This window comes from Equus caballus, chromosome 16, assembly GCF_041296265.1.
Source record: "Equus caballus isolate H_3958 breed thoroughbred chromosome 16, TB-T2T, whole genome shotgun sequence".
In the NCBI taxonomy this organism is placed as follows: Eukaryota; Metazoa; Chordata; class Mammalia; order Perissodactyla; family Equidae; genus Equus; species Equus caballus.
The window spans coordinates 94,712,049-94,727,228 of NC_091699.1; the positions used below are offsets into that span (position 1 = coordinate 94,712,049).

At 45.7% G+C, this 15,180-nt stretch overlaps 1 long non-coding RNA gene across 1 annotated transcript in view; it reads left to right on the forward strand.

Moving 5' to 3' along the window:
- The first annotated feature begins 3,998 nt into the window (after window positions 1–3,998).
- Window positions 3,999–15,180, forward strand: part of LOC111768452 (uncharacterized) — a 47,677-nt gene continuing 36,495 nt past the window's right edge. Inside the window, exon 1 of the long non-coding RNA XR_002800848.2 lies at window positions 3,999–4,255. This is a non-coding gene — a long non-coding RNA (uncharacterized lncRNA). The remainder of the gene's footprint in view (window positions 4,256–15,180) is intronic.

Consider the following 15,180-nt stretch of genomic DNA (forward strand, 5'->3'; position numbering starts at 1 on the left):
CAACGCGCGGGCCGCCTGGGCTCCGGGGCTGGCGCGGGCCAGGGTGGGGCGCGGGCCCTGGGGTGGCGCGGGCCCCTCGGGGGAGGAGGGGCGGGGGCCTGGGGCTGCGCCGGGCCTGCGGCCGGGGGCGAGAGGCGCCCCCTTTCCTCTGCGCAGTGGACGCCGTGGGGCCGCGGGATTGCGGACGCTCGAGTCTGGTTTTTGTGTGGATACATGCTGATTGGACTTAACGACACAACTTTATTTACCAAAACAGGGCACCGGCCCTTAGGTCGTAATTTGCTGATTTGATGTTTTAAAATATTGCCCTAAATCATAGCTATCTTGGTTAGTGAGATTTTTGGCGCCCCGTAAATTTTGCGCCCCGGACAAGTGCCTCGCTCTAGTCGGGGTCCTGCTTGCTGATGCTCCATCCATCCATCCGCCCTGCAGGTGGAAAGGCCGGAGGCGGCTGGCCATCTAGGCACGACCGGCGTCTTTCTGGGCTTTGTTTTCAGTTCACTGTCCTTACTAAAATTTCTGTGAAGTGTTTGTATACCCACAGGTATACAGAATAATATAATGGCCATCCGTTTACTGACTCCCCAGATTGGAACATACACCTTCACTGTGGAGTTCAGCTTCCTTCTAAAAGCCCCTTAAGACTGAGAGATGCTCCTGGTGGGAGGGATCGTGTTCCTGCTGTTTGCCTTCACCTCTAAGGTAAAGACAGCGTTATTCCACGTGGCTGAGGCCATCTGGGTGTTGTGAAAAGGGCCTGGACTGACCCTTGCATTAGGTGACCAGGGTGAGGCCTCGAAGTCCCCTTGTGTGGTCTCTGTTAAATCACCTTCCCACTCAGCCTCCGTTTCTCTGGGTGTAAACTGGGAATACCAGTCCTTACCCATAAGATGTTGGTGCATATCAGTGAAAGTGAAATGACTGCCTACACCTGTGAGCGCATTTCGGCCGGGGACCACCAGGAACATACGTGTAGTTAAGTAAGTTGGGTGTATCACTTGTTGCAGCCAGGCGCCTTGGTAAGAGGATGTGAGAAAGAACCTACAGGATTTGGGCTTTGGTCACGTGATTTGGGAGAGGGTCTGAGGAAGCAGAGTTTTGCTCTGCACTGGATGATGTCAGGAAGCGGGGCGATTCTGTGATGGCTATTTTGTGGTGGCACAGTGACCTTACTTTTGTCTGTGCTTAAACAGAATGGTGAAGTGGCTTTGTTTTTTTTCATTTTATCAGTGTCGGAGTAACTTTGTGTCTTACTCCGTTTGGGCTGCTATGATAAAATACCGTAAACTGGGTCGCTTATAAACAACAGAAATTTATTTCTCACCTTTCTGGAGGCTGGGAAGTCCACGATCAAGGTGGCAGCAGGTTTGGCGTCTGGTGAAGCCCGATTCCTGGTTCACAGACCCCTGTCTTTTGGCTCTGTCCTCACGTGGCAGGAGGGGTGAGTGAGCTCTCTGGGGCTGCTTTTATAAGGGCACCTATCCGTTCGAGAGCGCTCGGCATTCAGGACCGAATCACCTCTAAAAGGCCCCACCTCGAGGTTTCAACGGATGAATTTTAAGGGGACACAAACATTCAGTCTGTAGCACCTTGTGTGCAGTTGTTGCTCTTTGAGAATGTTTACGTCCAACAGGAAAACGAAATGGCCCGGCTGTGAGTGTCAGCTCAGCTTGTAATAACCTTGAGGTGAAGCTGTGACCTTCAGGTCAGTTGCTGGTGTCAGAGACTTCCAGCCATGAGCTCTCCAGCCCAGGGGACTTGACCTAACAGGGCCGTCAATGGGAAGAGAGAAGTTAGGTGACTAGAGTCACTAAGCAATATTTTATGACTGTCAAATGAAAGCAGTCTTTATTGAGCACTGTGAGCCAGCCCTCTCCTGGTGCTGGGCCGTGGCCACGACGAAGAGAGATGTGGTCCCTGCCCTCACTACCCGACCACAGCGCCTGCGCCCGGCAAGCTACCAGTGAGAGGCACAAAACTGCCCGTGCGCTCCAGGGGGTCAGAGGGAAAATGCATGGAGTCCAACAGGCTCAGGGCAGGAAACAGGGCCAGCAAAGGCGAGCTGGGTAGAGATGAGGTGCGAATAAGATAAGTGGAATTTAAAAAAATAAACAGCCCACCCCTATTCTGGGCAATAAAAGCATTTTGATGCTGGAAGGAGTCTTAGAGGTCATGAAACTCAACCAGCCACTTCTACATAGGGGAAGTGACTTATTTTCGAGGCGGCAAGTTTGTTCCCATGGTCTTTAGTGGAATGGAAGTCAGGATGCAGGCGAGTGTGAGATGGGGGCTGGGAGAGAGAAGGGTAAAGTGCCTATTCTGAGTGGCCTGCCCCCAGCTCCGTTCTGTGACTGGTTCAGCATTTTATTAATTGCATGGTGAGCTAGGTTTTTAAGGTACCCCTTATTTAGAGCCGGCATGAAGGCCTTTTTGAAAGTCTTAGGAAAGCTCGTTCCCTCGGATCTACTTACTCCACAAAGAACCATTTCTTCTTTCCCCATAATAGAATCACTATCGTGTTTTAGCCATTCAGAGACCAGCTGATGCTGGGCCATTTAGCGCTTCCCCTCCCCCATGCCCAGGGCCTCAGTGGAGTTGGGGGGCTTGGGATCTGAGGGCCAGGCACCCCCCTCACTAACTGTGACTTTGAGCTTGTGGAGCCTCGTTCCCTCCTCTGAGACCCCTGATTTGCCTACTTCATATGGCTATTTTGAGATAAAATTTTATTTTTATTTTTATTATCTTATAAATATATATGTTATATTTTTATTTTCTTATTGACAACTGATCTTGTATTTTTTCTTTTATTTTCTAGGACCACATAGTTTGTTTAGGAAATAATGTTACTTCTCTAGTCTGTAAAATAATGTTTTAGGTGCTTCCAATGTAAGCGGATTTTTAAGAAACATGTTTTTCTTATCAAAGTATAAAGTATTGTGTAACTGTTCTCCACTGTCATCCTTTGGTATTTGTTTCTTTTCTGTTTACCGCTTTCCCTGTAAAGACTTCCATGAACACACCGCTTTGAGAAAGGCAAGAATGAATTTTCGCCCAGTGCACACTTCTATTTGCATGCAGAATATTTTGAGCACGCTGTGGGTGGCTCTCTGTTCAGGAGGAAAGCACAGGGTCTCCGCAGAATGCCTTTGCTAAGCATTGCTCTCATCCCCCCCACAGTGGAAGAGCAATAGCAGAGGACGCTGCCTTGATGAGGGCCCACTAAGAATGGGCCTGGCTGCAGTGGGGTCTTAGTCCATTCAGTGTGACGTAACAAAATACCGGACACCGGGTAGCTTACAAACAGCAGGAATTTATTTCTTACAGTTCTAAAGGCTGGGAAGTCCAAGATCAAGGTGGTGGCAAATTGGTGTCTGGTGAGAGCCTCCTTCATAGACCTCTTTTTGCTCTGTCCTCACGTGGTGGAAGGGGCTGGGGAGTTCTGTGGGATCTCTGTTATAGGAACACTAATCCCATTCATGAGGGCTTCACCCTCAGGGCCTAAACACCTCCCAAAGGCCCCACGTGCCAACACCATCTCATTGGGTGTTTGGATTTCAACACATGACTTCAGGGGGCATACAAACATTCACACCATAGCATTTAGCTAAGAGGAGCCTCTTTCCAAATGTCAGATTTCCCTCCTTTCCCACAACTCCTTTCAGAAGATGATTTCTGAAAGCACGTTTACTGCCTGTTAATTAGCAGTGACATCCACTTTAGCCTTCCCTAATTATTCTATCTGGAGCCCTCTCTCCGACTGCTATGCAGCCAGCAGAGACGGCCTTGCGAAAAGGCCTTGTAGCAAGCACTCTTGTCCGCCCAAGGTCCCTGAGTCCTCCTGCTCTCCCCTCCCTGACTTCCTGTCCTCCCCTCCCTATAGGTACAGTCCTTTGCAATGCAACTTTGCTCCTTCTCCCATCAAGAGGCGCAATCTATTTCTCCACTCCTGGAAGATGGGTTTGGTCACGTGATTTGCTTTGGCCAATGGGGCGTTAGTAGATGTGACGTAAGCGGAAGCCCCAGAGCACTCACGCGGAGGGGGGGATTCTTGCTTTTGCTGCTGGGAGCCTGGGGTTCCCTGTGGTGAAGCCTGGGCTGGTCTGCTGGAGGACGCGGGGACCCGCTGTTGCACCTGACGGCCTTGCACCCACCAGTGTGCCAACCAGCTTGATGGAGTGAGCGCTCCAGCCCACCCACCGACTGGCCGCAGGAGGACTGCCCAGCGGAACTACAGAACTGTAAACCAAATAGAACGGTGAGCGTTTTGTTTGTTTTTAACACTCAGTTTTGGGGTGTTAGTTACATGGCAATAGATGGCCGAGTTAAAGTGGTTTTCTGTTCCAGCCTAGATCCTGCAGGGGCTGGACCTTTTCTAAAGAACACACATTAGGAACCCCTTAGGTAGGGCGGCACCAGATACAGATGGAGACACACACACACACACACACACACGTGGACACATGCACACGAGAGCGGGCTTGAGTTTTCACTGTTAAAGATGAATACCTCTGGGAGTGGGAATGAGTTGGGGTCAGGGCCGTGAGGAAGTCCTTTAACTTCAGCTCTGTGTACACCTCTATACAGACATTCTTGCAAAAAATACATATTTACAGTATTACCTGAGTTGTTCTTAAAGTTAAATAAATACCCACATCATGCTGAGGAGCTTCCATCGTGTCCCCAGCTTGTGGCCCGGAGGTCTACGTCCCCATCTCCCCACACCACAGCGCTGTGGGGTTTCCCTTCTCTCAGGAGGGGAGAAAATGTGGTAGGCCTCCCAGCAACCAGGGGGCGCTCTGCGCCATTTGACCCCTGCCTCTGCTGGTGGGAGGAGGTGAGTGGTGGGTGTGGGGTGGGGGAGAGAAGGTGGGGGAGAAACAGGTTCTGCGGTTTCCGAGGTGAAGAAATAGCCTGTCTTAGGGGGCAGAGCCCAGGGGCCTGGCCTGGCCTGGCCCATCAGCCCGTTTGCTTACTCGCTGGATGACTCAGTGGAACGCTGAGGGAGCTGCATCTCCGGAGCAGAGAAGAAAGTTGTAGGCAGGTGCAGCCTGCCATTTCCAGAGACACACAGGGAGCAGCAGAGGGCCGTGGAGGAAGGCACAGAATCTGGGAGCCGACTTTCTCTACAGGAATGAGTTCTCTTTGGGAACTCTCTGAAAGTTGACATTTTTCCTTGTTTAATTTCATTAGCTGTCCACTCTCTCTCTTCTCGTAGTTAGAAAGCCCCCAGGCGGACAGGGACTGTGTTTGGTTGTCCAGCCTTTCTTCTCTCTACTCCTCTCTCCTATGGAGGACCCATTCTGTGGGATCCAGATGAGGATGACCTCTCAGGACCTCTCTCCATAATCAGGGGTCAGTGCTTGGTTTCCTGATTCTGGAATTTCTACTGGGAAATTATATACAAATAGAATATATATATATATATATGGAAAATCTGCTTTGTCCTTTTGAGTGTTTTCTAATTGAAATGTTCAGTCTTGTCTTTTGTGTCCTTTCCCACTGTAAACAGAGTTGTTTTAAGCCAGTATCAGCGTTGTCTATTTTTCTGCTCATTCTGTTATTGTTCCTGTAGTCTAGTCACCTGGTTATTTTTCATGCGTGCCAGACACTGTTATTTGAAAAAATTGTGGAAGTGATTGGAAGTTTGGGCTTATATCATCTGTGGAGAGACTTACCTTTCCTCCTGGAAGGAGCCTAGGCGTGCTGGTCATCCAGGCCCACCTTACCCCAGTTTCAGTGATGACCTGATTCTGAGCTGGATGGAGTCCCTGCAAGGCTGCGTCTTCCACCTCCCACCGTGCTTAGAATGCATCCTCCAGGGTCCCAGTCCCACTGCGGGGGTACCAGCCCCTCTCTCCCATACCTGGGGGGCTTTGACTCTCACTTTTTTCCCCCTTAGCCCCTTCAAGGCTGTCAACAATCTTGCTCAGCCTCCCAATCGCCTCTTCTAGAATTGGCAGGTGCCCAGGAAAAAAGCAAGCCCACACGCCCCTCTTCTCCGTTAGCTTAGCTTAGTTACTTTAACTGCCTCCCCAGCTCCTCACTGCCTTTGAGTAAATTTTTTCAGTTAAGGACGTTTGTCCGGCTTCTGTAGAGGTCCTCACTGGCAAAGTTGGTCCGGAGAATCTGGCCCATCATTTCTAGGAGTAGAAGTCCTTTATGTAAAGTGGCTACTGTCTTGGGTGGGAATAGATATACAAGGTGGATTTATGGGAATGAGTACATGAAATCTCAGCGTTAGGAAGGGAAATAGGATTGAAGCTCTAGGAAGGAAGCTCTGCCCTCTGAAAGGTGGTGCAGGCTCGGTTGTAACAAAGAGAGATACAGTAGTTCACACAAAATCAGTGTGTTTACTTCTCTCTTCCATAGCAGTCTAGGAGAAGGTGCTTAAGCGCCATGCAGGTCCGGCCCAGGCGGCGTGCGGCTCACCCCGGGCAACGGGCAGGTCTGGTTTTCTCCAGTCGCGGGGAATCCAACATGGTGGAAACAAGCTGCGGTAGATCTGCAGAGGAAGTTTGGCAAACATCTTGCTTTTTGGTTCAGAGCTGGGTTACTCGGATCATTCTGTCAGAAATCCAGACAAGAAGACTCTGATGGAGAGAAAAATCAGGTCAAGAGACCCGGGCGAGAGGAGGTCGGGTAGGACTCTGGCTGCGCCTGACACCATGTCGGAAGCAGTCCAGGATTCAGACGTCGATGGGGAGAACTGCCCACTGAGGCTGCACTGGATTTCCGGGCAAGTGTGCCGTGGAGGGTCAGGGCAGCTGCTGGGAGGTCCATGCAGTTTCACACAGGTAGCTGACGCTGCCCGGCTGACCAACGGACACTCCTGGGGCTGAGGCTTTGTGGTCACCCAGGCTGAGTGAGGAAGACGCTGCCTTTAAAGCTCCCCGTCCAGCATGTCCTGAGTTAGGAAGACCTCAGATCCCGAGAAACCGTGTCTTTTCCTCTGAATAGTGGTGCCTCTTAAACACCTTTTATGGAGTCTGGGGTCGTTGCCTTTGCAGGAACAATGCAAAAACCTGTTGTTGCTTTGCATTTCGAAATGTCTGTGTTCACTTCTCTGGCCTGATAAAAGAACTTGAATTTGAAAGACGGCTGTGGGGAGTATCAAGCATTTTTTTCAAATATATTCTTTATTTAATATTTTCTTAAAAATGATTATTAGAGTATGTATCAGCAGCCCTTCAGGAAACTCCCCGTTTGTCCAACCCTGCCCTCTTCCAGTCGCCACCCACCCCCAAGGGGAATCCCTGTCCTGACAGCTGGCAGCATGGATGAGTTTTGTCTGTTTTTGTCCTTCATCTAAATAGAATCGTACAACATATACTCTTTGGTGTCTGGATTCTGTGGCCATTGCTGCTGCGTGTGGCTGTGAATTCTGCGCTGTCATTGCTGTGTGGTATTCATTGTCTGAAAATACCAGTTTATTTGTCATTATTCTGTTGATGGGTATTTGGGCAGCTTCCAGTGTGAAGCCATCATGAGTCACGCTGCTGCGAACCGTCTTGTTTGTGACTTTTGGAGAACATACACCACATTCTGTTGGTACCTTATTTTTAGTTGTAGAAATAGCTTCCTGTCCCCAACACCCCATTTGAGCCAGGATTGTCTGGTAGTTGTGTGAGGAGTTAAAGGGGCTCAGACGGGGTCTCTAAGGGCAGAGCTCAGAGGACAGGTGCCAATGGGCCATGTGGCTTTGGACTCCTGCATTGGCAAAGCGGCTCGATCAACGCTCAGCCCTTCCCACACATTCTCTTCTTTAACCCTCCCAATAGCAGTTCTGCTTTTTCTCCATTTTACAGATGAGGAAACTGAGGCACAGAGAGGCCAGATATCCTGCCTCAAACTGTCACCGAGCCCTAAGGGACCAGTGACTTGCAAGTGGGTCCTTCTGCCCAGAGTCAGTTACACCAATAGAGCGAGACTGGGTTCAGAACAGCAGAGGAGAAGCATCATTCACTGATCAGTGAGTGGAGGAGGCAGAGCTCCTGATCTAAAACACCATCTTCCGGAAGGGAAGTCGGCAGGGTTCTTATGGGATGTGAAGGCTGGGGGGCGTCTCCATGTCATTGCTCGGGGTGGCGCATTTGAGGCATGCGCCGATCTTCCCTTCTTGCACACGGCACCTTTTGCACGTTTCCTTTTGTGCACGGCACCCCATGGCCGCTTTGGACCTTTCTGGTTTGGATCGGGTCTGCGGTTTGGCCATCTGGCAGTGTTCTGCCTTGGTTCCTCTAAGCAAGCATAACTAAAAACAAAGCATTAGACGTGGAAAATGTTTTAGGGACTTCTCTGGGTGACAAAACCACAAAGGCAGCAGGTGGAGGAACCAGAATTGAACCCAGGTGGTCTGGCCCCGGGAGCTGAGGCCTTTGTCGCTCAGCTCTCTTGCCTCCGTGTCCTCGTCCTCCACCTCCACCCGCAGGGCAGATCCATCTCATCCACATTTGAACAGGCCTCATCTTGTGCGCTTAAATTCCCCTCTCGCGTGACCACAGCCTCCTTCCAGGTGCTTGCCCCTCATCTGCCCTTTCCCTCCCTAGTTCTTGAAGGAGTTGCCTCTGGCCTCCTCTCTGTTTCCTCACCTCACCCACTCTCCTCACTTGGCTCCAGCCTGACTTCAGCCCTGACCACTCAACCTCATTAGATCTTGCTCAGGTCACCGTGACCTCTCTGCTGCTAAATCCAATGGTCATCATGGTGAACATCTCTCATCAGGATTGCCATCGCTCCCTCCTTGAAACGCTCTTATCTCTTGACTTGAATGACTTTCCCAGTTCTCATCCTCTCTCTTTAATCTTGCCTCAGGCTCCTCCGCTATATCACCTTTAAACCTTGCAGTGACTCCTGCCTCATCCCTGGGCTCCTTCTCTTCTAATTCCGTACTTTTTCCCTAAATAAGCTCATCTCCACCCAAGACCACATTCACCATCTACTCTCTGAGCATCCCACATGTGTACCTCTAGCTTGGATCTTTTCTAGGAGTTCCAAACTTGTGTATCAAACTGCCCACTCCATCTCTCTGCTTGGTGTTTCTTGGGCACCTAAATTTAGCTTCTCAGGAGTGAACTCATAATCTCCACCATCCCCACCCTGCTCCTTGCCTGGGGTTCCCAGTATGAAGTCTGTGACACCATCATCTATGCACTTGCAGAGTCATCCTTGACGTCTTCCACTTCCTAGCCCCCAAATCTAAGCATTCACTAAGTTTCTTCAAATTTCACCTAATTATCTCGCAAGTCTCTTTACCATCCTCACCCCTACACGTAAATTACCTTTGTGGCCCGGACTCGTTAATATCGCTTCCGGAAAGGTCTGCTTAGTTCCCTCTTATCGCTGCATTCTCCAAATCGCAGGCAGAGGGATGTTTAAAAGTGAAAATCTGATCCTATCACCCAGCTCCCCAACTTAAAACCCTGTAAACAGTGGCTTCTTATTGTTCTCGGGAAATGAGTCAAAACTCAACACAAGTTGTCCTGCCATGCATGATCTGGTTTGCATTGCCAGCCCCTCCTTTCCTTGGTGTCTGCACTGCAGCCGCACCCACCAACTATCAATCCCTCGCATCTGTTCAGCTCCCGCACCCCCACCACTCAGTGACTTCTCTTGCCACCGCCCCCTCTTTGACGCCGAACTCATCCTGCAGATCTCCACTCAAACGTCCCTTCTCTGAAACGTCCGTTGAAACCTCCCTTCACCTTCAGATGAAGACAGGACCCTCTATTATATGTTTAAACAAATTTTTTTTTAATTGACATATAACTGACATGTAACGTTATATTAGTTTCAGGTGTGCAACATAGTGATATTTGTATATATTGCAAAACGATCACCACGACACTTAACATCCATCACTGTATGTAGTTACAAAAATATTTTTATCTTGTGATGAGAACTTTTAAGATTTACTCTCTTAGCAGCTTTCAAATATGCAATACAGTATTATTAACTGTAGTCACCATGCTGCATAATATATCCCCAGGACTTATTTTATAAATATAAATAAGTATACTTTTGATCCTCTTGACCCCTTTTGCCTACCTCCTACTCCCTCCCTCTGACAACTACCAATCTGTTCTCTGTATCTGTGAGATCTGTTTTTTTAGATTCCACATAAAAGTGACATTATACGGTATTTGTGTTCGGTATTTGTGTTCGTCTGTCTGACATTTCATTTACCATAATGCCCTCAAGGGCCATCTATGTTGTTGCAAAAGGCAAGAATTCATTCTTATATCTGTCTGTCTGTCTATCTATCTATCTATGTATCTGTCTATCTATCTACCTACCTACCTACCTATCTACCTACCAGATTTTCTTTATGGATTCATCCATCAGTGACAGTTAGGTTGTTCCCATGTCTGGCTGTTGTAAATGATGCCGCTGTGAACGTGGGGCTGCAGATATCTTTTCGTTAGTGTTTTCATTTTCTTTAAATAAATACCAAGAAGTGGAATTGCTGGATCATATGGTAGTTCTATTTTTGATTTTTCGGGATCCTCCATACCGTTTTTGATAGTGGCTGCACCAGTTTGCATTTCCATCAACAGTGCACAAGGGTTCCCTTCTCTCCACATCCTTGCCAACACTTGTTATTTCTTGTCATTTTAACAGAGGCCATTCTAACCAGTGTGAGGTGATATCTTAATGTGGTTTTGATTTGTATTTCCCTGATGATTAGTGATGTTGAGCATCTTTTCATGTACCTGTTGAGCATCTGTATGTCTCACTTGGAAAAATGTCTATTCAGATCCTTTGCCCTTTTTTCTTTTTTTTTGAGGAAGATTAGCTCTGAGCTAACTACTGCCAATCCTCCTCTTTTCGCTGAGGAAGACTGGCCCTGAGCTAACATTCGTGCCCATCTTCCTCTACTTTATATGTGGGACGCCTACCACAGCATGGCTTTTGCCAAGCGGGGCCATGTCTGCACCTGGGATCCGAACCGGTGAACCCCGGGCCGCCAAGAATCAGAATGTGCGAACTTAACTGCTGCGCCACTGGGCTGGCCCCATGCCCATTTTTTAATTGGATTGTTTGGATTTTTTTTGCTATTAAGTTGTATGAGTTCTTTATACATTTTGGATATTAGATCCTTATTGGACATATAATTTGCAAATATTTTCTCCTTTTTCATTTTGTTGATGATTTTCTTTGCTGTGCCGAAGCTTTTTAGTTTGATGTAGTCCCATTTGTTTGTTTTTACTTTGGTTGCCTTGGCTTTTGGTGTCAAATCCAAAAAATCATCACCAAGACCAATATCAAGGAGCACAATGCCTGTGTTTTCTTCTAGGAGTTTTATGGTTCCAGGTCTTATGTTCGTGTCTTTAACCCATTTTGAGTTAATTTTTGTGTATGGTATAAGATAGTGGTCCAATTTCATTCTTCTGCATGTGGCTGTCCAGTTTTCCCAACACCATTTATTAAAGCGACTGTCCTTTCCCCATTCTATATTCTTGGCTAATTTGTCATAAATTAACTGACCATATATGTGTGGGTTTATTTCTGGATTCTCTATTCTGTTCCATTGATCTATATGTCTGTTTTTGTGCCAATACCGTACTGTTCTGATTACTCCAGCTTTGTAATATATTTGAAATCAGAGTGTATCACGCATTGTTCCAGAACATCCAGCTTTGTTCTTCTTTCTCAAGATTGCTCTGGCTATTCAGAGTTTTTTATGGTCCCATACAAATTTTAGGATTGTTTGTTCTATTTCTGTGAAAAATGCCATTGGAATGCTGATAGGATTGTTTGAATTTATAGATTGCTGTGGTATGGACATTTTAACAATATTAATTCTTTCAATCCATGAGCTCAGAATATCTTTCCATTTATTTGAGTTTTCTTCAATTTCTTTCATTAATGTCATAGTTTTCAGTGTACACGTCTTTTACCTCCTTGGTTAAAATTACTTCTCAGTATTTTATTCTTTTTGATGCAGTTGTAACTGGGATTGTTTTCTTAATTCCTCTTTCTGATAGTTTGTTATCAATGCATAGAAATGCAACAGCTATTTGTTTTTTTATTTTTTTTATCCTGCAACTTTACTGAAATCATTTATTAGTTCTAACAGTTTTTTGGTGGATTCTTTAGGGTTTTCTCTATATAATATCATGTCTTCTGCAAATGTGACAGTTTTACTTCTTCCTTTCCATTTTGAATCCCTTTTATTTCTTTTTCTTGCTCAATTGCTCTGGCTAGGACTTCCAATACTATGTTGAATAAAAGTGGCGAGAGTGTGCATCTTTGTCTTCTTCCTGATCTTAAAGGAAAAGCTTTAAGCTTTTCACCATTGAGTATTACATTAGCTGAGGGCTTGTCATATGTGGCGTTTATTATGTTGAGGGATGTCTCCTCTATACGCACTTTTTTGAGAGTTTTTATCATAAAAGGATGTTGAATTTATTAAATGCTTTTCTTGCATCTGTTGAGATGATCATGTGATTTTTATCCTTCATTTTGTTAACTTGGTACATCACATGGATTGATTTGCAGATGTTGAACCAGCCTTGCACCCCTAGAATAAATCCCACTTGATCCTTTTAATGTATTGCTGAATTTGGTTTGCATATATTTTGTTGAGGACTTTTTCATCCAATTTCATCAGGGATATTGGCCTGTAATTTTCTTTTCTTGTCGTGTCCTTATCTGGTTTTGGTTTCAGGGTAATGCTGACCTTGTAAAATGAGTTTGGAAGTGTTTCCTCTTTTCTTTTTTTGGAAGAGGTTGAAAAGGTTTGGTATTAATTCTTCTTCAAATGTTTGGTAGAATTCACCAGTGAAGCCATCTGGTCCTGGACTTTTGTTTCTTGGGAGATTTTTGATTACTGATTCAATTTATTTACTAATAGTCTGTTTAGATTTTCTATTTCTCATGATTCAGTCTTGGTATGTTTATGTTGTATGTTTATAGGAATTTATCCATATCTCTTCTGGGTTGTCAAATTTGTTCGTATATAGTTGTTCATAGTATTCTCTTAATGATCCTTTGTATTTCTGTGCTATCAGTTGTAATGCCTCTTTCATTTCTGATTTTATTTATTTGACTACTCACTTCTTTTTGGTGAGTCTAGCTTAAATGTTTGTCTGTTTTGTTTATCATTTCACAGAACCAGCTCTAAGTTTCACTAATCTTTTTTGTTGTCTTTTTAGTCTCCATTTCATTTATTTCCACTCTGATCTTTCTTTTTCTCCCCAAAGCCCCCCAGTACATAGTTGTATATTTTAGTTGTGGGCCCTTCTAGCTGTGGCATGTCAGACGCGGCCTCAGCATGGCTTGATGAGTGGTGCTATGTCTGCGCCCAGGATCTGAACTGGGCAAACCCTGGGCCGCTGAAGCAGAGCACTCAAACTTAACCACTTGGCCATGGGGCTGGCCCCTATCTTTCTTATTTCCTTCCTTCTACTAACTTTGGGCTTCATTTGTTCTTCTTTTTCTCGTTTCTTGAGGTGTAAAGTTAGGTTGTTTAGTTGAGATTTTTCTTGTTTATTGGTATAGGCATTTATCACTCTGAACATCCCTCTTACAACTGCTTTTGCTGTATCCCATAAGTTTTGGTATGTTGTATTTCCGTTTTCATTTGTCTCAAGGTATTTTTTGATTTCTCTTTTGATTTCTTCTTTGACCCATTGGTTGTTCAGTAGCATGTTGTTTAATCTCCACATATTTGTGAATTTTTCAGTTTTCTTCTTGTAGTTGATTTCTAGTTTCATACCACTGTGATTAGAAAAGATGCTTGATATGATTTCAGTCTTCTTAAATTTGTTAAGCCTTGTTTGGTGGCCTAACGTGTGATCTCTCCTGGAGAATATTTCACGTGTTCTTGAGAAGAATGTGTATGCTGCTGCTGTTAGATGGATTACAGGGCTTTTCATGACTGTAATTCTTTCGTTATGTAAATAGTTGCTTAGTCAGTCTCCTGTGACGGAATGTTAAGCTCCATGAGGGCAGAGACTGCCTCTGTGTGGCTATCTGCCCTGTTCCCAGCACCCAGAACAGTCTCTTGTCTCTAACAGGGACTCAAATAAATGAATAAATTGATGACTTGCCATCTTCAGAATTTTCATCTATCTCTTCTGATTGTTCCTTACTCATATATAGATATATATATATTTCTTTTTTTTTAGTGAGGAAGTTTGGCCCTGAACTAACATCTGTTGCCAATCTTCCTCTTTTTGCTTGAGGAAGATTGTTGCTGAGCTAACATCTGTGCCAATCTTCCTCTATTTTGTGTGTGGGATGCTGCCACAGCGTGGCTTGATGAGTGGTGTGTAGGTCCATACCTGGGATCTGAACCCACGAACCCCCTGCCGCCAAAGTGGAGTGTGAGAACTTAACTGCTACACCACTGGGCAGGCCCCTCTTTCTCATATTTTGTCTGACATGTTAGACTGTTAATAAAAGTAAGACTAGATTATGTTAAGTTGGCCTCTGTGGTTACTGTATCACTGGAATCAAAAAGAAGTGTTTTTTTTGTTTTTTTGAGGAAGATCAGCCCTGAGCTAACATCTGCCACCCGTCCTCCTCTTTTTGCTGAGGGAGACTGGCCCTGAGCTAACATCTGTGCCCATCTTCCTCTACTTTATATGTGGGATGCCTCCCACAGCATGGCTTGCCAAGTGGTGCATAGGTCCACACCCAGGATCCAAACTGACAAACCCTCAGCCGCCAAAGCAGAACATGCGAACTTAACCACTATGCCATGGGGCTGGCCCCAAATAAGTGGTTTTATACAATCAATATCATTAGCCATCAGAGACCTACACAACAAAACCACAGTGAGATATTAACGTCACACTCACTAAGATGGCTACAGTAAAAAAGCCATGCTGGGAAGAATGTGGAGAAATTGAAATTCTCATATACTGCTGCTGGGAATGCACAATGGTGCAGGTACTTTGGAAGACCGTGTGGCGGGTCCTTGATATGTTAAACATGGCGTCCCCATATGAGCCAGCAATTCCACTCCTAGGCATATGCCCAAGAGAAATGAAAACCTCTGTTCGTATCAGCATTATTCATAATCGTCAAAAACTGGAAACAATCCAAACGTTCATAAACTGATAAATGGATAGTTAAAATGTGCTGTATCCATACAATGGAATATTATTCAGCCATAAAAAGAAATGAAGTAGTGATATACACTGAAACATGGATGAACCTTAGAAATATTATGCT